The sequence below is a fragment of the Saccoglossus kowalevskii genome, chromosome 10 (assembly GCF_978046115.1).
Source record: "Saccoglossus kowalevskii chromosome 10, keSacKowa6.1, whole genome shotgun sequence".
Lineage (NCBI taxonomy): Eukaryota > Metazoa > Hemichordata > Enteropneusta > Harrimaniidae > Saccoglossus > Saccoglossus kowalevskii.
Window position 1 is genome coordinate 3,642,556 of NC_140650.1, and position 10,994 is coordinate 3,653,549.

Genomic DNA, 10,994 nt, shown 5'->3' on the forward strand with positions numbered 1-10,994 from the left:
ATCATGTATTCCACTGTGGAAGATATCATGTATCCCACTGTGGAAGATACCATGTATTCCACTGTGGAAGATACCATGTATCCCAGTGTGGAAGATAACATGGAACTCACTTTGGAAGATATCATGTATCCCACTGTGGAAGATATCATGTATCCCACTGTGGAAGATATCATGTATCACACTATGGAATATAACATGTATCCCACTTCGGAAAACACCATGTACCACACTGTGGAAGATACCATGGATTCCACTGTCGAAGATACCATGGATTCCATTGTGGAAGATATCATGTATCCCACTGTGGAAGATACCATGTATCCCACTGCGGAAGATACCATGGATTCCATTGCGGAATATACCATGGATTCGACTGTGGAAAATATCATGGATTCGACGGTGGAAAATATCATGTATCCCACTGTGGAAGATATCATGCATCCCACTGTGGAAGATATCATGTATCCCACTGTGGAAAATATCATGTATCCCACTGTGGAAGATATCATTATCCCACTGTGAAAGATATCATGTATCCCACTGTGGAAAATACCATGGATTCCACTGTGGAAGATGTCATGTATTCCACTGTGGAAGATACCATGTATTCCACTGAGGAAGATATCATGAATCCCACTGTGGAAGATATTGTGTATCCCACTGGGGAAGATATCATGTATCCCACTGTGGAAGATATCGTGTATCCCACTGTAGAATATATAATGTATCCCACTGAGGAAGATATCGTGTATCCCACTGTGGAAGATATCGTGTATCCCACTGTCGAATATATCATGCATCCCACTGTGGAAAATACCATGGATTCCACTGTGGAAGATATCATGTATCCCACTGTGGAAGATATCATGTATTCCACTGTGGAAGATACCATGTATCCCACTGTGGAAGATACCATGTATTCCCATGTGGAAGATAACATGGATCCCACTGTGGAAGATATCATGTTTCCCACTGTGGAAGATACCATGAATTAGACAGTGGAAGATATAATGTATCCTACTGTGGAAGATATCATGTATTCCACTGTGGAAGATACCATGTACCACATTGTGGAAGATGCTACTGTGGACGATAACATGTATTCCACTGTGGAAGATATCATGAATCCCACTGTGGAAGATATCATTTATCCCACTGTGGAAGATATCATGTATCCCACTGTGGAAGATACCATATACCACATTGTGGAAGATGCCATTGTGGAAGATATCATGTATTCTACTGTGGAAGATATCATGTATCCCACTGTGGAAGATATCATGTATCCCACTGTGGAAGATATCATGTATCCCACTGTGGAAGATACCATGGATTCCATTGTGGAATATACAATGGATTCCACTGTGGAAGATATCATGTATCCCACTGTGGAAGATATCATGCATCCCACTGTGAAAGATATCATGTATCCCACTGTGGGAGATATCATATATCCAACTGTGGAATATATCATGTACCCCACTGTGGAAGATATCATTATCCCACTGTGGAATATACCATGGGTTCCACTGTGGAAGATGTCATGTATTCCATTGTGGAATATATCATGTAGCACACTGTGGAAGATATCATGTATCCCACTGTGGGAGAAATCATATATCCAACTGTGGAAGATACCATGTATTTCACTGTGGAAGATATCATGTATTTCACTGTGGAAGATATCACGAATGCCACTGTGGAATATATCATGTATCCCACTGTGGAAGATATCATGTATCCCACTGTGGAAGATATCATGTATCCCACTCTGGAATAAATCATGTATTCCACTGTGGAAGATATCACGTATGGCACTGTGGAATATATCATGTATCCAACTGTGGAAGATACCATATCTCGCACTGTGGAAGATACCATGTACCACACTGTGAAAGATGCCACTGTGAAAGACATCATGTATTCCACTGTGGAAGATATCATGTATCACACTGTGGAAGATATCATGTATCACACTGTGGAATATAACATGTATCCCACTTCGGAAGACACCTTGTATCCCACTGTGGAAGATACCATGGATTCCACTGTGGAAGATATCATGTATCCCACTGTGGAAGATATCATGTATCCCACTGTGGAATATACCATGGATTACATTGTGGAATATACCATGGATCCCACTGTGGAAGATATCATGTATCCCACTGTGGAAGATATCATGTATCCCACTGTGGAAGATATCATGTATCCCACTTCGGAAGACACCATGTATTCCACTGTGGAAGATACCATGGATTCCACTGCGGAAGATATCATGTATCCCACTGTGGAAGATATCATGGATTCCACTGTGAAAGATACCATGGATTCCACTGTGGAATATATTATGTATCCCATTGTGGAAGATATCACGTATGCCACTGTGAAATATATCATGTATCCCGCTGTGGAAGATATCATATATCCCACTGTGGAAGATACCATGTACCACACTGTGGAAGATGCCACTGTGGAAGATATCATGTATTCCACTGTGGAAGATATCATGTATTCCACTGTGGAAGATATCATGTATTCCACTGTGGGAGAAATCATATATCCAACTGTGGAATATATCATGTATCCCACTGTGGAAAATACCATGGATTCCACTGTGGAAGATGTCATGTATTCCACTGTGGAAGATAACATGTATTCCACTGAGGAAGATATCATGTATCCCACTGTGGAAGATATCGTGTATCCCACTGAGGAAGATATCGTGTATCCCACTGTGAAAGATATCCTGTATCCCACTGTGGAATATATCATGCATCCCACTGTGGAAGATATCATGTATCCCACTGTGGAAGATATCATGTATTCCACTGTGGAAGATATCATGTATCCCACTGTGGAAGATATCATGTATCCCACTGTGGAAGATATCATGTATCCCACTGTGGAAGATATCATGTATCCCACTGTGGAAGATACCATGTATCCCACTGTGGAAGATACCATGTATCCCACTGTGGAAGATACCATGGATCCCACTGTGGAAGATATCATGTATCCCACTGTGGAATATAACATGTATCCCACTTTGGAAGACACCTTGTATCCCGCTGTGGAAGATACCATAGATTCCACTGTGGAAGATACCATGGATTCCACTGTGAAAGATACCATGTATCCCACTGTGGAAGATACCATGGATCCCACTGTGGAAGATATCATGTATCCCACTGTGGAATATATTATGCATCCCATTGTGGAAGATATCACGTATGCCACTGTGAAATATATCACGTATCCCACTGTGGAAGATATCATGTATCCCACTGTGGAAGATATCATGTATCTCACTTCGGAAGACACCATGTATTCCACTGTGGAAGATACCATAGATTCCACTGTGGAAGATACCATGGATTCGACTGTGAAAAGTACCATGGATTCCACTGTGGAATATATTTTGTATCCCATTGTGGAAGATATCACGTATGCCACTGTGAAATATATCATGTATCCCACTGTGTATGATATCATGTATCCCACTGTGGAAGATACCATGTACCACACTGTGGAAGATGCCACTGTGGAAGATATCATGTATTCCACTGTGGAAGATATCATGTATTCCACTGTGGAAGATATCATGTATCCCGCTGTGGAAGATATCATGTATCCCACTGTGGAAGATATCATGTATCCCACTGCGGAAGACACCATGTATCCCACTGTGGAATATACCATGGATTCCATTGTGGAATATACCATGGATCCCACTGTGGAAGATATCGTGTATCCCACTGTGGAAGAGATCATTATCCCACTGTGGAAGATAGCATGTATCCCACTGTGGAAAATACCATGGATTCCACTGTGGAAGATATCATGTATTCCACTGTGGAAGATACCATGGATTCCACTGAGGAAGATATCATGTATCCCACGGTGAAGATATCGTGTATCCCACTGAGGAAGATTATGCATCCCACTGTGGAAGATATCATGTATCCCACTTTGGAAGGTATCATGTATCCCACTGTGGAAGATACCATGTACCACACTGTGGAAGATGCCACTGTGGAAGATATCATGTATTCCACTGTGGAAGATATCATGTATTCCACTGTGGAATATATCATGTATCCCACTGTGGAATATATCATCTATCCCACTGTGGAATATATCATGTATCCCACTGGGGAATGTATCATGTATCCCACTGTGGAAGATATTATATATCCAACTGAGATAGATTATATATCATCCTATTGAAGATACATTCCACTGTGAAATAAATTATATATCCCGTTGTGTGAGGTCAAATTGCATCTTCAAATCATTGTCGTTAATCCAAACTTTGTAATGTGTATCAAATAATTCACTCTCAGCTACAGTGATAGTTCTCCCAACCACCAACTTTACCTGTGAATAAACAACATTGCTTATGGGAAGAAAATGTATTTTGTTTCTATACAAACATTGTTTCTACGGCCTGATATAAATCGTATTCATGAGTTCCATCAAGCTAATTTTAATTAGTATGTACACCCTCATATACAAAATGCACACCTCGATTTAAGTCCAATGTGCTTTGTCAAAATAAGCGTACTGTTGTGAATGATTTCAAAATATTCAACACATGTATGTAAATCGAATTAGATTCGGTAGCTTCATTTCATAACCTTATTGAGTTGTATTCAGTTGATACGAAATGTCACCTTAAAGATTTGAAATGAACATGAAATATAATATATATATATATATATATGATTTCTTGTAATATGAGATAAGGGTCTCGTGGTGTGGTTGTACCTTTTCTCACAAATGGCGAGTCCTGTGCCGGGTTGACGTTCAACGATGTGGGTGGATGAGAAATAAATGCATCTGCCTTTATACAGTTACGTTTGGAAGAGTTTTGTCATAAACAGTTTGATCAGCACAACTTGAAAATACAAAGAATGTATTTTGCTCAACCAACAACACCAATATCGTATTAACTCGTGCTATCCGTCTAATGTGATGCGATGTAGTGTAAAACCAAAATAAAACGTGTAAATTTTGAATTTACCTGTTTCATATCTTCATAAAACATGAAAAGGACATTCATATCGTGTCTTCGACTCCACCAGTGTAGAAAATGGTCTTTCCACAGTGAACCATCGTCTAGAACAATATACTATGAGATTATTACGAGAATAATGGAAAGTATGCACGAAGACAGTACGGCGGAAGTTTCGATCGGCGCGCAGCGGAGGTAAATGCTACCGCGTACTGTCTAAGTGCATACTTTTCAGTATCCTTATTATTATACATCTTTCCTTCCCAGGGATACATCATGGAAATGCCGAAAGCCAAAACGTTTAGAACAGATTTAGCGAAATTCTTTGTGTGGGGTCCGGTCAAACCCGGGGGCAGCCGTGTTTGTTTGTATTATTAGAGGACGATTACGCAATCGCTCCGTATTTGGAATTTGCGTTTCCCAATATGGTAGAATGTGCAATACGCAAAATTACGGCATGTTGTAACTTACGGAATTACGTTGGCAAATGTATAATTATATGTGTTATTAACAATGTCTAAACAAGTCCTAAATGTGCGGTAAATCCTTTAAGATTCACATGTGATACCATAACGGTTTGTTTTTCCCCACAGTCAGTAATGATTATACCAAGTCTAACTATTTATACTATATGTGTAAGGACAGATCACTTCGCTAAATTGTTTCTTTATATTTTATTTTGCTATTTATTAATCAAAGTAGTCCGTAGAACGTCTCAACGTATCATCTGTATATTTTCAATATATTAATTTCTTGTGACAATCTTATTTTCCCATTGTATCATAAATGCCTTATTTGAGGGGTGCTGTTTTCAAAAAACTTTATTACAAAACATGATTAAATCATCATGGCATATAACTAGTCCTGTAAAACATGGACAGATATATTGATGAATACGCTACATCTAAGTATACTTACAAATCACACATTGTGCATCATTTTTAGCACTGATAAAATCAGGTAAAAAGGCGCTAAAATTCTCGTAACCTGGTGAACTGCGTGAGGAGGTCACTGCTTGGACAAAATGAAAACAGGAAACAGCCACATCCTTTGGATTACGACTGACATAGATGACCTGCAGAATGATAATATGATTCATTAAAAGCTGATCCAACAATAATGTGTTATCAAATTCACTAAACAACTGAATGGCGTCGATAATAGGGGATTATGTTTTATATCAATCATAGCTAAATGAAACACAGATTGAAGGTGAGGGTAGAATATCGACATGACTAACATGGCATATAGTGTGGGGCAGATGCGATAATTCACATTATTGAACTCACTGTTCAACACGAGTGTAGGTACGGAAACTATACCTTTAATGATAAAGTGAGTAGCTACAGCGTGCAGTACAGTAAAATATGTCATTTGAATGAATTTATATTTGTCGATTGAATATTGAATGCTTTCCATTCACAAAGTAGGCAATTACAGGCATTCGTGTATGTATGAATGGTTAATATCGTCGATTGTCAATTTAGAAACCCTTGCATGCTTCTAGTTTTAAATATTAAAGCATTAATGAAACGTTTGAATAATTTATTATGTACAATAAATAATAATAATACAAATTTTCTTAACCGATGTGCACTGCGTTAAACACAAATCACAATACAATACAAATCACATTATGAGAACAATTAACAGTATTATAAAAAAAATAACAAGCTTTCAAAACACTTTAAAAATAACATTACCATTAAAATATGTTGGACAAATGAGTTTTCAGACTTCACTTAAAAACATTGATATTGATTGACTGGCAAATGTAGAGTGGAAGTTCATTCCATAAAAGGGGTCATAATTGCTAAAAGAATGCCAACCATATGTTTTTGTGGTACATTTTGAATCTTGTCTTTTCAATAACAAAAGACCAGTGTTAGATGACCTGAGGCCACCAGGACCCGGTTCAAAACGGTCAACCAAGTTAAATAAATAAATTGGAATGTTTAAAATGTTATAGACTGTCAATAGTACTTTGAATTTTATTTTTCACGAATGCGTAGACAATACAAATCATAAAGTGTAGATGTAATGTGGTCAAATTTTTGTTACAATTGACGAGTCTGGCTGCTGCATTTTGAACAGATAGGAGTTTGTCTTACTAAAATTAAGGACATTCATACAATATGATATTACAGTAGTCCAATCTCGACGTCACAATTGAATGGACTAACATCATCGTAGCCGCTTCTTCCAATAAAGTCCGAATTTTACTAATGCGGTAAAATGCAAAGTAAGCTGACTTACAAATCTGATTAATATGGTGTCCCAAATCACCATCAGCTTTGAAATGGACTCTAGGATTACCGACTGAGTTAGAAAGATTCATGCCAGACTCACCGATTCTCAATGAGTTCTTTTTAAAACATGATGACAAATGAATAATTTCCGTCTTGCCAGGGTTGAGAATCAACATGTTTGATTTCAGCCAGGCACGAATATCTTCAATACACATCTCGGTGCGATTAATCGAATCAGATGGCTTATTATAAGTTACATATAGCTGAGAATCTTCAGAATATGGCATAACGAGTGCCATAACGAGCAAAAGGTCGCAGTCCCCTCAAACAAGCTAATTAGGCGACTACCTAGAAATTTCCAAAATATTATTTACGTAACATGTAATTTTTGTAATTTACGCAATTCACCGTGTAATGGGCGTTCTTACACAGCATGTAATGTACTATTATAACAACACATATAGTGTCTACATGTCTAATTTACATATCTGACAAATGTTTATTTTTTACGAGACGATAAATTCATCTTATTAAAATATAATATAAATAAAATATAATAAAAATAAAATATAATACAAATAAAATATATTTTTCTCAAATAGTTAATACATTAACAAGAATTCTAATTAGGTGAATTACAAACAATTTAAAACAATTCAATAAAATATTGTATAGCATATGGTTCTGGCAAATGTTCTGCATTGATGTCAATTATCGTCAATTATCGTCTTAGGAGTCCAATTTGTTACATTTATGTGGTACCAGTTTAAAATTAAAACTTAAGTATTTGTTTCAGTCGTCACTATTCTACATTAATGTATGCAAGTATAATTGGAATATTTCGGTAGTGAAGAATTCTGCATTTACATGTGGAAATGAGATTCACATCTTGAATTTTATGATTATATTAATGCAGGTAGTACGTGGAGAGTGCAGCCAATGAGTGTGTGAGGACAGGTGTCAAAGGTTAAATACATTTAATGTAAATATGCATTATAATGAACTGCTGCTTATCTATATGCCTTTAATTGCTGGGGTGAAATGTCATATAATAATATACAATTACAGCCGGACGCTGGACGATTATACAAAACCAGTTAGCCAAGCACAACATTTAAAAAAATGATTTGTCCGTGTCATCATCACTGTGATGAAAGTCCTAACAGTTAAGTCGATTCAACTGCCCTGGTATTGGCACTAACAAATCTGGTCCATTTTACTATGACAGTTTCAGTCTACTTTTTAGAAAGCCGCTAGTTTTCGATAAATTTCACCAACCTAAACTTGCATATTAGTGCTTCCTATTAAATAAAAAAGATATTTGCATTCGTTGGTGCGTACATGTCCCTGTGATTTAATGCCGATGTAATTCCTAATTAATTCGATTTTATTGCTGTATCAATACAAACGGTGGCTAAATTAAACAGTTCGTTCAATTAAAAGTTTCTAGAAGTTATTTGTAACCCAATAATATTTAAGCAAGTGTAATTCTGCTGTCGTGTTCTATTGCTACTAGGCCAATGTAGACCTGGACCATGAGTGGGTAAGTAATTGTATTAGTAAGTTACTACAGACTTTAAAAGCGCACTGCTTGTTGTGTGTGTGTGAGAGAACGTGGATGGATTGATAATTTTACCTTGCATTTCTTTTCATCAAGTTGATGAGGTAAATATTTTGCCTCTAAATGTGAAACTATAATTCTTGGTGACACCATTTTATTTTAAGTCAAAATCTTCATTTACACCTAATTCAGCGAGGTCTTGTTTCAGAAGCGGGTCACTGGTCAGAGCAAAGTTTATGTAAGGCATTCTGACATCGGAGGCTATGTCTTTAATGGCTTCTATGTCACCACCGTTTAACACCAATGGAACGAGTTCTTTCATCCATGTTGTCCCTATTTCATAGAAGCTGTAATTAATGTTATATGACCGTACAAATTCCGCCCTCTAGCGAAAAAGTTTGTCTGTGACCTAGATGAAAGAAAGACCAATCACAGCGTTGATATTGTTTTGAAATTCAATAAATAAGATTTACCATATCCTAAATGACAAATAACTTCTCAACTAAATACTGTTGCTCTCACCCATCTACGCCGTTGATCTCAAAAGCATATACTCGAAACAAAAACATTTGGATGTTGAAGAACATACACAATTAAAATTATATAAATATCCATGCTCGCTATTAAAACAAATCAAAACAAATTCATTTAAATTAGAATATGTATAGTAATATATTGGAATATCATTCGCATTACAAAAGAAAATTAAATTGTCTTCAATGATGCTATGTTCGCAAACACATATAAAGTTATGGTTTGTTATTTCTGCTACAACAGCCCCGAAGAACACACACAATCATTATTTTGAAAATGCTGAGATATGCTAAAGCAAGTCGAGACGTAAATATTAAAGACACGTTCAAAACATGATTTCATTGAAACTAAAGAAATAACTCTAATATCAGAGTGTGTTTGAACACATCCGTATTTTATTGTGTGCACAAGTAATTCTGTATTATAGTGATGCTCAGGTATTACGTGTCATTTCATTTAATAAAGATGGTTTGTATTTTCAATTATCCACTGATATTGTGATGTTATAGAATGCTGTCACTTCATAATAGTAGTGTGCTTGTGATGGTTTTCTAGCAACGGCCAATAACTATAGGCTTGCTACCAACAATCCGTTCCCGCTGGAATGTTGACAGCTTGTCAGCCATGATATCAACATTTTAAACTGTCATAAAACATTGTCATTTATGTCATTGACATAAAGTTGAAATGTATATGTGGTTATGTTTGCATAGTGCACGCGGAATGTCTTTTACATTCATGTTATATATTCATGTTTTGGACTACGTGAGAGGTAATGTTTAAATTGGTTATGTTTGCATATTGCAAGCGGTACGTCTTTTACATATGTTTACTATATTAGTGGTGTGCATGTGAATGATATCTAGCAATAACTCACCGGACTTTGGATATGTTATAACAAACATATCATCTGACCTCACTTGAAACCTTCTGATTTTGTCAACTTGCAAGTCGAGCCCAGAGTTGGCGATAGTTTTAGCATCCACCATTTTGTATTCTTCCCTTGACTACTATGCACATATCAATACAAATAATGAGTTAATATGGAATACTGAATATCTGATAAAAGTCAACTGTAAATTAAGTAAATAATTAATAATCATTCGTGTTTGCTGAATTATGATACTTTGAAAATAAAAAAACGGACAGTAATTTGTTCATTGCGGGCACTCTAATTGGGTGTAGGAAAAACACTGGTGTTATTATAACATTTGATAACATTATTGAGCTTCGCAGTAACGTTGTAACTTGTATATTATTAATTATAAGTGTAAACCTTACAGTGAACACAACACTTAAAAAGTTACAAAGCAAATTCAATCTGCGTTAGTCAAATAATAGCTAATGGTAATATCAATAATTGTGATATCAGTGAACCTCAAGTTGAACCACAATATAATTTAAAATTAAACAAAATCACTTTTGACTGTCACGTTTCAATTAAGTGGAGCTTTAATTACAAAATCAATTAAAATATAGATAGGTCGCGACTTCATATTTTCATGAATGACACTATCTCTCACCATCCACCGGGAGTCACGACCAAAACATTAATTCGCTTCTTGACCATGCCATGCACCTTTAAGATATTGTTGTACATTGGTAGCGTCCGCTGGACTAAGCCAAACCTGGA

The 10,994-nt window shown here is 36.4% G+C and overlaps 1 pseudogene; it reads right to left on the reverse strand.

Moving 5' to 3' along the window:
* Positions 1-4,254: 4,254 nt before the first annotated feature.
* Positions 4,255-10,350, reverse strand: LOC102802264 (sulfotransferase 1E1-like; annotated as a pseudogene).
* Between the last annotated feature and the right edge of the window lie 644 nt (positions 10,351-10,994).